Below are 15,901 nucleotides of genomic sequence, written 5' to 3' on the forward strand. Positions count from 1 at the left end.
TTGTAGGGAGGTTAAAACCCCAGATGACCACAATAATATCACAAAGTATAAAGATCCAGTAGAAGTATTTTAGTTATCCACTTGCTTGCTGAAACACCTACCCATATGAAGGGACATCCTAAAACATTTAATGTGAAAATGGCTTAATGTAGCTTAATGAGTAAAAAAGTGGACAAATGTTCATCAATTGCTGCATAATTTCGCACAACCCAAGATTTCCACTATCCAAGCCTATCCTAGAGGTTTCATGGATTTTGGTGTCCCACAAGGCAAATGAGTGACATTAAGCTTGTTTTTGGGGAGCTTAATGTGGCTTAACGTACAAAATTGAATTTAGATGTTAACCAATTTCCCCCAAACTTACCACAATACATTAATCTATTGATTCAAACATATTCTGACAATTTCAGGACATTTGACAAAACATACCAAAAGTTATTCACATGTAACCATTTTTTTACAATCCTAAAACATTTAGGCCTAGATTTGGAATTCGGCGGTAGCCGTCAAAACCAGCGTTAGAGGCTCCTAACGCTGGTTTTGGCCGCCCGCTGGTATTTGGAGTCAGTGATTAAAGGGTCTAACGCTCACTTTTCAGCCGCGACTTTTCCATACCGCAGATCCCCCTACGCCATTTGCGTAGCCTATCTTTTCAATGGGATCTTTCTAACGCTGGTATTTAGAGTCGTTTCTGAAGTGAGCATTAGAGCTCTAACGACAAGATTCCAGCCGCCTGAAAAAAGCAGGAGTTAAGAGCTTTCTGGCTAACGCCGGTTCATAAAGCTCTTAACTACTGTACCCTAAAGTACACTAACACCCATAAACTACCTATGTACCCCTAAACCGAGGCCCCCCCACATCGCCGACACTCGATTAAAATTTTTAACCCCTAATCTGCCGACCGCCACCTACGTTATATTTATGTACCCCTAATCTGCTGCCCCTAACCCCGCCGACCCCTGTATTATATTTATTAACCCCTAACCTGCCCCCCACAACATCGCCGCCAGCTACTTAAAATAATTAACCCCTAATCTTCCGACCGCAAAGCGCCGCCACCTACGTTATCCCTATGTACCCCTAATCTGCTACCCCTAACACCGCCGACCCCTATATTATATTTATTAACCCCTAATCTGCCCCCACAACGTCGCCGACACCTGCCTACACTTATTAACTCCTAATCTGCCGAGCGGACCTGAGCGCTACTATAATAAAGTTATTAACCCCTAATCCGCCTCACTAACCCTATCATAAATAGTATTAACCCCTAATCTGCCCTCCCTAACATCGCCGACACCTACCTTCAATTATTAACCCCTAATCTTCCGATCGGAGCTCACCGCTATTCTAATAAATGGATTAACCCCTAAAGCTAAGTCTAACCCTAACACCCCCCTAAGTTAAATATAATTTACATCTAACGAAATAAATTAACTCTTATTAAATAAATGATTCCTATTTAAAGCTAAATACTTACCTGTAAAATAAATCCTAATATAGCTACAATATAAATTATAATTATATTATAGCTATTTTAGGATTAATATTTATTTTACAGGCAACTTTGTAATTATTTTAACCAGGTACAATAGCTATTAAATAGTTAAGAACTATTTAATAGTTACCTAGTTAAAATAATAACAAATTTACCTGTAAAATAAATCCTAACCTAAGATATAATTAAACCTAACACTACCCTATCAATAAAATAATTAAATAAACTACCTACAATTACCTACAATTAACCTAACACTACACTATCAATAAATTAATTAAACACAATTCCTACAAATAAATACAATTAAATAAACTAGCTAAAGTACAAAAAATAAAAAAGAACTAAGTTACAGAAAATAAAAAAATATTTACAAACATAAGAAAAATATTACAACAATTTTAAACTAATTACACCTACTCTAAGCCCCCTAATAAAATAACAAAGCCCCCCAAAATAAAAAATTCCCTACCCTATTCTAAATTAAAAAAGTTACAAGCTCTTTTACCTTACCAGCCCTGAACAGGGCCCTTTGCGGGGCATGCCCCAAGAAGTTCAGCTCTTTTGCCTGTAAAAAAAAACATACAATACCCCCCCCCCAACATTACAACCCACCACCCACATACCCCTAATCTAACCCAAACCCCCCTTAAATAAACCTAACACTAATCCCCTGAAGATCTTCCTACCTTGTCTTCACCATCCAGGTATCACTGATCCGTCCTGGCTCCAAGATCTTCATCCAACCCAAGCGGGGGTTGGCGATCCATAATCCGGTGCTGAAGAGGTCCAGAAGAGGCTCCAAAGTCTTCCTCCTATCCGGCAAGAAGAGGACATCCGGACCGGCAAACATCTTCTCCAAGCGGCATCTTCGATCTTCTTCCATCCGGAGCGAAGCGGCAGGATCCTGAAGACCTCCAGCGCGGAACATCCATCCGGACCGACGACTGAACGACGAATGACTGTTCCTTTAAGGGACGTCATCCAAGATGGCGTCCCTCGAATTCCGATTGGCTGATAGGATTCTATCAGCCAATCGGAATTAAGGTAGGAATTTTCTGATTGGCTGATGGAATCAGCCAATCAGAATCAAGTTCAATCCGATTGGCTGATCCAATCAGCCAATCAGATTGAGCTCGCATTCTATTGGCTGTTCAGATCAGCCAATAGAATGCGAGCTCAATCTGATTGGCTGATTGGATCGGCCAATCGGATTGAACTAGATTCTGATTGGCTGATTCCATCAGCCAATCAGAAAATTCCTACCTTAATTCCGATTGGCTGATAGAATCCTATCAGCCAATCGGAATTCGAGGGACGCCATCTTGGATGACGTCCCTTAAAGGAACAGTCATTCGTCGTTCAGTCGTCGGTCCGGATGGATGTTCCGCGCTGGAGGTCTTCAGGATCCTGCCGCTTCGCTCCGGATGGAAGAAGATCGAAGATGCCGCTTGGAGAAGATGTTTGCCGGTCCGGATGTCCTCTTCTTGCCGGATAGGAGGAAGACTTTGGAGCCTCTTCTGGACCTCTTCAGCACCGGATTATGGATCGCCAACCCCCGCTTGGGTTGGATGAAGATCTTGGAGCCAGGACGGATCGGTGATACCTGGATGGTGAAGACAAGGTAGGAAGATCTTCAGGGGATTAGTGTTTGGTTTATTTAAGGGGGGTTTGGGTTAGATTAGGGGTATGTGGGTGGTGGGTTGTAATGTTGGGGGGGGGTATTGTATGTTTTTTTTTACAGGCAAAAGAGCTGAACTTCTTGGGGCATGCCCCGCAAAGGGCCCTGTTCAGGGCTGGTAAGGTAAAAGAGCTTGTAACTTTTTTAATTTAGAATAGGGTAGGGAATTTTTTATTTTGGGGGGCTTTGTTATTTTATTAGGGGGCTTAGAGTAGGTGTAATTAGTTTAAAATTGTTGTAATATTTTTCTTATGTTTGTAAAAAAATTTTATTTTCTGTAACTTAGTTCTTTTTTATTTTTTGTACTTTAGCTAGTTTATTTAATTGTATTTATTTGTAGGAATTGTGTTTAATTAATTTATTGATAGTGTAGTGTTAGGTTTATTGTAGGTAATTGTAGGTAGTTTATTTAATTATTTTATTGATAGGGTAGTGTTAGGTTTAATTATATCTTAGGTTAGGATTTATTTTACAGGTAAATTTGTTATTATTTTAACTAGGTAACTATTAAATAGTTCTTAACTATTTAATAGCTATTGTACCTGGTTAAAATAATTACAAAGTTGCCTGTAAAATAAATATTAATCCTAAAATAGCTATAATATAATTATCATTTATATTGTAGCTATATTAGGGTTTATTTTACAGGTATTTAGCTTTAAATAGGAATAATTTATTTAATAAGAGTTAATTTATTTCGTTAGATAAAAATTATATTTAACTTAGGGGGGTGTTAGTGTTAGGGTTAGACTTAGCTTTAGGGGTTAATCCATTTATTAGAATAGCGGTGAGCTCCAGTCGGCAGATTAGGGGTTAATAATTGAAGGTAGGTGTCGGCGATGTTAGGGAGGGCAGATTAGGGGTTAATACTATTTATGATAGGGTTAGTGAGGCGGATTAGGGGTTAATAACTTTATTATAGTAGCGCTCAGGTCCGCTCGGCAGATTAGGGGTTAATAAGTGTAGGCAGGTGTCGGCGACGTTGAGGGGGGCAGATTAGGGGTTAATAAATATAATATAGGGGTCGGCGGTGTTAGGGCAGCAGATTAGGGGTACATAGGGATAACGTAGGTTGCGGCGGTTTACGGAGCGGCAGATTAGGGGTTAAAAAAAATATGCAGGGGTCAGCGATAGCGGGGGCGGCAGATTAGGGGTTAATAAGTGTAAGGTTAGGGGTGTTTAGACTCGGGGTACATGTTAGGGTGTTAGGTGCAGACGTAGGAAGTGTTTCCCCATAGGAAACAATGGGGCTGCGTTAGGAGCTGAACGCAGCTTTTTTGCAGGTGTTAGGTTTTTTTTCAGCTCAAACAGCCCCATTGTTTCCTATGGGAGAATCGTGCACGAGCACGTTTTTGAGGCCGGCCGCGTCCGTAAGCAACTCTGGTATCGAGAGTTGCATTTGCGGTAAAAATGCTCTACGCTCCTTTTTTGGAGCCTAACGCAGCATTTGATTAAACTCTCGATACCAGAGTTAAATTTATGGTGCGGCCAGAAAAAAGCCCGCGGAGCGTTAACAGCCCTTTTACCGCCGAACTCCAAATCTAGGCCTTAATGTAAGCAGCTTTATGTAAAAAGAGCTTAATGTACCAAAATTCACCTAAACATCAATCAATTGCCTTGATACTTGGCACAAACTCATTTTGTCACTTTCCAAACCAATCCTAGAAGTTTCATAGATTTTGGTTACCCACAAGGCAAATGAGTGACATTAAGCTTGTTTTTTGGGGAGCTTAATGTGGCTTAACGTACAAAATTGAACTTAGATGTTAACCAATTTCTCCCAAACGTCCCCCAAATACATTGATCTATCTATTCAAACATATTCTGAAAATTTCAGGAAATTTGATAAAACATACCAAAAGTTATTCGTATTTAACAATTTTTTTACAATCCTAAAACATTTAGGGGGGTATTTATCAAAGCCTCAACTATGCTGCATTCGCCGGCACCAATACGCTCGCCTAACATCGCGGCCGCAGACCTGAATACGATCTCCATATTTATAAAAAAAGCCGGCAAAAAGCTGCGCACCAAGTACGGGGCGATGAGCATTGGACTATTGTTAACTAACAGTCATCGATCTCGCTGCTATTCGGCTTTTTACCAACTTTATTTATACCCTGTCACTAAACGCCGCCACTATACTAAAGTGTTTAACCCCTATCTAACCGCTCCCGGACCCCGCCACCACTAAATAAACGTTTTAACCCCTAAAACTCTGGCCTCCCACATCACTACCATTATCTATACCTATTAACCCCTAAACCGCCAGCCCCTCACATTGTCATAAACTAAATTAAGCTATTAACCCCTAAACCTAACAACCCGCTAACTTTACATTAAAATTACAACATCCCTATCTTAAAATAAATTTAAACTTACCTGTAGAATTAAAATAAACTAATTATAAACTATTAATTAACCTACCCTAACTATTATACTAAAATTACATTAAACTAGCAATTAAATTAACTATATTACATATTAAAAACCCTAACCCTACTCTAATTATTAAAATCTACTATTAAAAATTACTAAATCACCAAAAAAATAAATGCTAAGTTACAAAAATAAAAAACACTAAATTACGGGGAAAAAAAACAGTATCAAAAATAAAAATGAATTATACCTAATCTAATAGCCCTATCAAAATAAAAAAGCCCCCCCAAATAAAAAAAAATCCTAGCCTACAATAAACTACCAATGGCCCTTAAAAGGGCCCTTTGTGGGGCATTGCCCCAAAGAAATCAGCTCTTTTACCTGCAAAAATAATACAAACACCCCCCAACAGTAAAACCCACCACCCAACCAACCAACCAACCCCTCCAAATAAAAAGCCTATCTAAAAAACCAAGGTTCCCCATTGCCCTGAAAAGGGCATTTGTATGGGCATTTAGCTCTTTTACCTGCCCAGACCCTACTCTAAAAATAAAACCCACCCAAAAAAACCTTAAATAAACCTAACACTAACCCCCCACAATCCACTTACAGTTTTTGAAGTTCCGCTTGAAGGATCCATCCAGCCAGCAAGAAGTCTTCATCCGGGCGGCAAGAAGTCTTCATCCAGGTGGGCTCTTCCATCTTCATCCATCCGGCGAAGTTTTCATCCATGCAGCCTCTTCTATCTTCATCCATCCGGCGCAGAGCGGGTCCATCGTGAAAACATCCGGCACGGAGCTCCTCTTCAATATGGTCGCCACCGTAAACTGGAACTTGAATGCAAGTGACGTCATCCAAGATGACATCCCTTGCATTCCTATTGGCTTAAAGGTTCCAATCAGCCAATAGGATTAGAGCTGCTAAAATCCTACTGGCTGTTCCAATCAGCCAATAGGATGAGAGCTAAATCCTATTGGCTGATTGGAACAAGTTTGCCCCAAACTACGCAAACCTATTCATGGGTTATCTAGAAAACAAGGTCATGTTTAGCGAGGCTTGGGTGACAAACTTGGTGCTCTATCGCAGATTTATTGATGACATTTTTATTATTTGGAGGGGTGACATAGAATTATTTGAGTTTTTTATGGATGATCTTAAAGATAAACATTTTGGTCTAGATTTCACCCATGAAATCAGTAAAACCCATATAAATTATTTAGATTTAGATATAGACAACATTGATGGTAATTTATACACTAAAACTCATTTCAAAGCAGTTGATTCGAATAATTATGTACATAATGACAGTTGTCATTTAAAAAGATGGATCAAAAATATACCTATGAATCAGTTCACAAGAGTGAGAAAAAACTGCTCATCGACTTTGAGGCACAATCTGATCAACTAGAAATTAAGTTCAACCAGAGGGGATATGATAGGAAATTGATAAAGGAAGCTAGGGAACTAGCAAGAGGAAGGGAAAGAACTGAATTACTTAAAAGGAAACCCAAAACAGATAAAATTAAGGATACACTATGGATACCTTTTTATCACTGACTATAACATAAATCACAAAGAATTAAGAAACATTTTTAATAAACATTGGTACATACGTCAAAGGGACCCAATTATGGGTGAACTCCTTGCAGATAGACCAGAGATAGTTTTTAAAAAGGCCAAAAATTTAAAATCTATATTAACACCGAGTGTTCCAAGGAAGCCTAGCAACACATATATGGAAATTAATATGCACAATAAAAAACTGACGGGTTTTTACCCATGCATAGGATGTAAAGCAAGTAGTTTTAGTAATAAAACTAAACAGGTGACATCAAGCACAACAAACAAAGAGTATGAGATAAGAGATTGCATCAGGTGTACAGATAGGTATGTGGTGTATTTAACACAATGCCCTTGTAAAAAACAATATTTAGGGGAGACTTCCCGCCCCTTGAAAGATAGAATAAGGGAAATCTCCTCAACATAGAACATGGGTTTGAAGGCCATTTGCTATCTCATCATTTTAAAGAGTGTCATAACCAGAGTTTTCGTATGCCTTTTAAATACTGAGGCATACGAAAAATTAAATCCAATTAGACCCAAGGGGAGGAGATATAAATAAAAAATTGTTAAGGGCAGAAGCGGAACTAATTTTCTTATTTAAAAGTTTAGAACCATGGGGACTTAATGTAGAGCTAGATTTGAATTCCATTATAGAATGATCAATATAAGTACAGGGAGTGCAGAATTATTAGGCAAATGAGTATTTTGACCACATCATCCTCTTTATGCATGTTGTCTTACTCCAAGCTGTATAGGCTCGAAAGCCTACTACCAATTAAGCATATTAGGTGATGTGCATCTCTGTAATGAGAAGGGGTGTGGTCTAATGACATCAACACCCTATATCAGGTGTGCATAATTATTAGGCAACTTCCTTTCCTTTGGCAAAATGGGTCAAAAGAAGGACTTGACAGGCTCAGAAAAGTCAAAAATAGTGAGATATCTTGCAGAGGGATGCAGCACTCTTAAAATTGCAAAGCTTCTGAAGCGTGATCATCGAACAATCAAGCGTTTCATTCAAAATAGTCAACAGGGTCGCAAGAAGCGTGTGGAAAAACCAAGGCGCAAAATAACTGCCCATGAACTGAGAAAAGTCAAGCGTGCAGCTGCCAAGATGCCACTTGCCACCAGTTTGGCCATATTTCAGAGCTGCAACATCACTGGAGTGCCCAAAAGCACAAGATGTGCAATACTCAGAGACATGGCCAAGGTAAGAAAGGCTGAAAGACGACCACCACTGAACAAGACACACAAGCTAAAACGTCAAGACTGGGCCAAGAAATATCTCAAGACTGATTTTTCTAAGGTTTTATGGACTGATGAAATGAGAGTGAGTCTTGATGGGCCAGATGGATGGGCCTGTGGCTGGATTGGTAAAGGGCAGAGAGCTCCAGTCCGACTCAGACGCCAGCAAGGTGGAGGTGGAGTACTGGTTTGGGCTGGTATCATCAAAGATGAGCTTGAGGGGCCTTTTCGGGTTGAGGATGGAGTCAAGCTCAACTCCCAGTCCTACTGCCAGTTTCTGGAAGACACCTTCTTCAAGCAGTGGTACAGGAAGAAGTCTGCATCCTTCAAGAAAAACATGATTTTCATGCAGGACAATGCTCCATCACACGCGTCCAAGTACTCCACAGCGTGGCTGGCAAGAAAGGGTATAAAAGAAGAAAATCTAATGACATGGCCTCCTTGTTCACCTGATCTGAACCCCATTGAGAACCTGTGGTCCATCATCAAATGTGAGATTTACAGGGAGGGAAAACAGTACACCTCTCTGAACAGTGTCTGGGAGGCTGTGGTTGCTGCTGCATGCAATGTTGATGGTGAACAGATCAAAACACTGACAGAATCCATGGATGGCAGGCTTTTGAGTGTCCTTGCAAAGAAAGGTGGCTATATTGGTCACTGATTTGTTTTTGTTTTGTGTTTGAATGTCAGAAATGTATATTTGTGAATGTTGAGATGTTATATTGGTTTCACTGGTAAAAATAAATAATTGAAATGGGTATATATTTGTTTTTTGTTAAGTTGCCTAATAATTATGCACAGTAATAGTCACCTGCACACACAGATATCCCCCTAAAATAGCTAAAACTAAAAACAAACTAAAAGCTACTTCCAAAAATATTCAGCTTTGATATTAATGAGTTTTTTGGGTTCATTGAGAACATGGTTGTTGTTCAATAATAAATTTAATCCTCAAAAATACAACTTGCCTAATAATTCTGCACTCCCTGTAAAGGACACATATTAAGCACTAACACTAGTCATCACATAATTAATGAAATAGAATAAAATAAAACTTTATTCTTAATATTTAGGTACACACACATATATATATATATATATTTCCACATATAAGTATAAGATTAATATATGATTATTAGTATCTTTTAACATATTCACAAATCACTGACTTTCACTTACACAAAGATAAAATTTATTTTATATTTTTTTAGCCATCAATTTTCATCGAAATAATATAGATTTCTATTGTGAATATTTAGTTCACTTCCACCTTTTTTCTATTAACATCTTAAACATATCTTACTGTTTTTATTAATTTTTATCTTTCATGAATAGTAATGGATTTGTTCTGTAAGCGTTGCCCTTGATAGAATTGTTTTCAATATACCAAAGCATTGACCCCAGGAAAAACTTTGAAAGTATGGCTATAATGAAAAACTTTTAAAGTAGTGCTATAAAAAAGGACTACACCTTTAAGAAAGAATGAAAGGAAGAACAGCAATTGAGAAACAGGCGGATAAATAGGGGAGTATGGGTAAGAAAAATTCCATCTTGAAAAAGGCTGCAAAGCTGAAATGCGTAGATGATATTAAGACGTTTCTAACTCCAGGATCAGAGCGCTCTGAAGAGTTCAACGCAACAAGTGTTGGATACATTTATGTTGGATACTATGTATATAGTATATTTGATACACTATACTCAAACAACATTGCACCCGGTAATCTGCTTCTTCTATTTGTTCATTCACAACCTGTTGAACACGTGACCCGGAACTAGGATCTGGAACAAGTAACCTGTAGTAAAGAACGGCAGAGTCTTGAAAGGTGATACACCGGACGCCAGATCTAAGGGAAGCTAAGTCACGCAACATAAGAGCGGAGAAATCGAGAGGGATTTCAGATTCCGGGGAAAGTGAGAGTCACAGACTCAGCAGACATCAGGAACGTAAAGTATTGAAACCAAGTGTATCATACTACAATGCATTTATCCATAGCAGACCTTTTTACTCATACTCTTCCTCACATGCCAATCATATGGGTATATTATCACAGATAAATTGCCAGCAGTGATTTATGAAATTATTCTAGACCAGTTGTTTGGAACACAAGTTTGGACATTGAGTGTCTTATTTACGGCAAACACACGTCTTTTGAATTGAATTCCAGGGGCCATTTTTTATACATAATTTTTTTTAAAATGTTATGCATTTTTAATATATACCACCGGTGGTTATAAGTCTTATTGTTGTTAAATAATAAATGTATGTTACATGCATACAATTTACATGATTCTTTGCAATTTTATATATAAAGTTTTTTGGCTTAACAGTGTTAACAAAAAATCGATCTCATATTTAGCTGCTTTTTTTTTTTTTTTAGCACTCCCCTCTTTTGTTAACTTTCATTAATCTATCTTTACAAACATATTCTGAAAATTTCAGGACATTTGATAAAACACACCAAAAGTTATTGGCATTTAACAATTTTTTTTACAATCCTAAAACATTTAGGGGCCCATTAATCAAGCTCCGAACGGAGCTTGACGGCCCGTGTTTCTGGCGAGTGCCAGGAACACACATTATGAAGCAGCGGTCTAAAGACTGCTGCTCCATAACCTGTCCGCCTGCTCTGAGGAGGCGGACAGAACTCGCAAAAAATCAACCCAATCCAATACAATCGGGTTGATTGACACCCCCTGCTAGCAGCTCTCCGTATTCAGCATTGCACCAGCAGCTCACAAGAGCTACTGGTGCAACGCCGCCCCCTGCAGACTCGCTGCCAATCGGCCGCCAGCAAGGGGGTGTCAATCAACCCGAACGTACTCGATCAGGTTGAATTGTGGCGAAGTCTGTCCGCCAGAGCAGGCGGACAGGGTTATGGAGCAGCCGTCTTTGTGACCGCTGCTTCATAACTGCTGTTTCTGGCGTGCCTGCAGATAGATAGGCCCCTTAATGAGAGCAGCTTAATGTAAAAAGAGCTTAATGTACCAAAATGTGCATAAACATGAATCAACTGCCTTGAAACTTTGCACAACGTCAGTTTTTCACTATCCAAGTCTATCCTAGAAGTTTCATGGATTTTGGTTTCCCACAAGGCAAATGAGTGACATTAAGCTTGTTTTTTGGGGAGCTTAATGTGGCTTAACGTACAAAATTGAACTTAGATGTTAATCAATTCCCCCCAAACTTCCCACAATACATTTATCTATTCTGAACATTTCAGGACATTTGATAAAACAAACCAAAAGTTATTTACATTTAACAATTTTTTTACAATCCTAAAACATTTAGGGGACAATTTATCAAAGCTTCAACTGATAATACGATGGAATCCACTAGAATCTCGCGTCATATCCAACGCAAATTGAATCCGCCGTAATGATCAAAGCGTCAAGATCGTCAAATGTTGAAATGTGTGATATAATATACGATCCCGCTATCTCAATCCGACGCAGATCGATGCTTGCGTCATCCCAGATGTTTCGAATACACATTCGACTCTATTTGACCCTTTTTCCAATTTACCAAACATTCAACAGGTACACTTGCGTCTATTCCGATGCAGCGTACTTATCGTTCAAACTGCCACCCTTGAGGCCGCAGATGCCATAAAAATCACTGGGAGTCTGAAAACACAAAAGGTTATGTTCGATGCTGCAAGACGATGAAGCATATTAGATAATAAGTAAATTAGAAACTTTATTAAAATTCTATATTCTTTCTAAATCAAACAATATTATTGCTCCAAACTTGGTGCAAAGTATTGCTTCAATTTTGATGCACTAGTAGATATAGGGATAAAAATGAAATACATTACTACTTATGGATTATGTTACATCTTTGTCTATCATTACAAAGCAAGAGGACAATAGTATTACTCCAAACTTGGTGCACTAGTAGATATAGAGATACAAATGAAATAAATACATAACATAATATAGTTAACTTCCTTTTTTTATTTTTTTATTTTTGGATAAATCTATATGCACCATGTTTAAGGCATGTAATACAAGTTCCACTCTCCACTTTGCACCAAATTTGACGCAACACTTTTCGCACCAAATATGATGCAATACTCCTAGACAACCCACACACTAGTGAATTTTTCCACCACTTTTGATTGGGATGTGCATAATAACATGATTTTATGACATCAGCCAATCAAATTTAAATATACATTGTATAGTATCACTAACGAATAAAATTGCTCGATACTTGTGTCATTGATCCCTCAGAACTTGTAAGTGCCATTTGTTACATTGTGTATTATACTTTAAAAGTGATAGCCCACCTAAGATTAAACTGTCATGATTCAGATACAGCAGAAATTAAAATCACCTCTTTACTGTCATGCTATTTTCAGTGTATTTCTTCCTTCTCTTGAATTTCATTTTCATTAAGAAATGTCATCTTATATGCCAGCCGATTTTATAACACCTGTGCAGGGGTGGTTTTTAAAACTAGATTGCAATCAGGAGGGGTTACACAGGTACAGAGAAAAAACTGGCCCAGCTCTTAAAATATCCATTGATAGCAAATAAATATATATGATACCCTGATGACATGTTATATTCGCAATTATTCCTGCTCAGAATAATAATACATTTACACTATATACATATAGTGGTATAAATAAACACAGAGATATGAAAGACAACATTGTTTAGAACGAAAAAAAGGAAGTTAGGGACATGTAAATATGTTTGCAAAAGATTTCTGACATAACACACACACACATATATATATATATATATATATATATATAAATATACAAAACACGAAAGGGGACTGCACTCCTAGGGGCCCATTTATCAAGCTCCAAACGGAGCTTGTGGACCCGTGTTTCTGGTGAGTCTTCAGACTCGCCAGAAACAGCAGTTATAAAGCAGCGGTCACAAAGACCGCTGCTCCATAACCCTGTCCGCCTGCTCTGAGCAGGTGGACAGGAATCGCTGGAATTCAACCCGATCGAATACGATCGGGTTGATTGACACCCCCTGCTGGCGGCCGATTGGCCGCGAACCTGCAAGGGGCGGCGTTGCACCAGCATTCAGGGGCGGCGTTGTTCTCCGCATTCAGTGAGGTCTTGCGGACCTGATCCGCACTGTCGGATCAGGTCAGCAAGACCTTTGATAAATAGGCCCCCTAGACCGGACCAAGTACACATCCCATGACTCTGCAACATGCTCAGTCCTGGGTGCTCACTGGCACTCACAAGAAGCTGTGCTGTCCCCAGGGTCACAGGCAGTTAACCCCAGACAGGTCTGGGTGCAAGAACCATAGGGGAAATTACAAAACAAAATTAATACAACACACAGAGAAAGCCCTGCACTCACTAGCAAACTCTCAGCTAAGATTAAAAGCAAAAATGGAAAGGTTAGTTACCGTATCTGGCCAAATGGGACAAGCCCAGGTACCACGTCAAGGTCCTTTCCAAAAACCTGGGACCCTAAAACAGTCACACAATGCAAGCTCTCAATCCAAACAAACTGGGAACAAGTGAACGGTGCACATACACAAGTACGTGCAAAGATACATGTACAAATTCTAACATTAATAATCATTTATAAAAAAATAACATGAGATAAAAGCATATAATGACTTCTAGAAATACAAATACACATTAATTTATGTGAAAGTATCATATAACAAATAAATATAAAAATACATTTCTATGAGATATTTTTTTTTGAGGTATAAATCAAGTTATTTCTTAGACATTAACAGATGAGAAATAAAAGATTAGCTTTAGAGAAATGTGCTTGTTCATGGACGGTAATGAAATGGTATAAATAAAGTTGGGAAAAAGCCGAATAACCGCGACATCAATGACTGTTAGTTAACAACAATCAGATGCTCATCACGCAGTACTTGACGCATGTGTTTTTGTTGTGTTTTTGATAAATAAGGGCATAGTATGTGGATCCGCGGCAGCGATGTCTGGTAAGCATATTGACGCTGGTGAATGCACCGAGATTGACGCTTTGATAAATAGGCCCCCATATGTTTTAGGTTTGTAAAAAAATAGTTAAATGCGAATAACTTTTGGTATGTTTTATCAAATGTCCTGAAATTTTCAGAATATGTTTGAAAAGATAGATTAATATATTGTGGGAAGTTTGGGGGAAATTGGTTAACATCTAAGTTCAATTTTGTATGTTAAAGAGACACTGAACCCAAATTTTTTTCTTTTGTGATTCAGATAGAGCATGCAATTTTAAGCAACTTTCCAATTTACTCATATTATCATTTTTCTTTGTTCTCTTGTTCTCTTTATTTAAAAAAGAAGACATCTAAGCATTTTTTTGGTTCAGTACTCTGGACCGCACTTTTTATTGGTGGATGAATTTATCCACCAATCAGCAAGGACAACCCAGGTTGCTCACCAAAAATGGTCCGGCATCTAAACTTACATTCTTGCATTTCAAATAAAGATACCAAGAGAATGAAGAAAATTTAATAATAGGAGTAAATTAGAAAGTTGCTTAAAATGTCATGCTCTATCTGAATCACGAAAGAAAACATTTGGGTTCAGTGTCCCTTTAAGCCACATTAAGCTCCCCAAAAAAACAAGCTTAATGTCACTCATTTGCCTTTTGGGATACCAAAATCCATGAAACTTCTAGGATAGGCTTGGATAGTGGAAATCTTGGGTTGTGCAAAATTATGCAGTGGATTAACATTTGTCCACTTTTTTACTCATTATGCTACATTAAGTCATTTTCACATTAAATGTTTTAGGATGTCCCCATATGAAGTACCTTCCATATATCTTACAAAAGGTGACACATTAATTTTCTATGGCATATGTGTTACTCGAGAGCATGGGAGTTAATATTCCCTAAATAAATAACCATCACCATATCAAAACACTAACATTTAGCTTCATTTGCCTGTTTGCTAATAAAAATTGTGTTTTAATGCCAAAAATAATATGAATAAAACATCTAAAACTATTAGCAACTAATAAGATTTCTGATTTCACAGAGGGAAGACGATCACATACCAGCTTATGGACAAGGAGCTAACAATCACCTGTGTATTTTAAACAATGAGCTGACATCCACCTGTGTATTTTGGCAAGGAGCTGACATCAACCTGTGTATTTAAGACAATGAGTTGACATCCACTGCTGACATCCACCTGAGTATTCGGCGGAGAACGCTTGTTACACAGTTACTGATAGGTTGTGTGTGCACAACTAATGATGGGGATTGTGTTCTAGTTATTGACAAGGTATTACCTAGTTTGTAGGGAAGTTAAAACCCCAGGTGACCACAATAATATCACAAAGTATAAAGATCCAGTAGAGGTATTGTAGTTATCCACTTGCTTGCTGAAACACCTACCCATATGAAGTTCCTTCCATACATGTTACAAAAGATGACACATTAATTTTCTATGGCATACGTGTTACTCGAGAGCATGGGAGTTAATATTCCCTAAATAAATAACCATCACCATATCTAAACACTAACATTTAGCTTTATGTGCCTGTTTTCTAATAAAAATTATGTTTTAATGCCACTTTGTATTA

This window comes from Bombina bombina, chromosome 8 (assembly GCF_027579735.1).
Source record: "Bombina bombina isolate aBomBom1 chromosome 8, aBomBom1.pri, whole genome shotgun sequence".
In the NCBI taxonomy this organism is placed as follows: domain Eukaryota; kingdom Metazoa; phylum Chordata; class Amphibia; order Anura; family Bombinatoridae; genus Bombina; species Bombina bombina.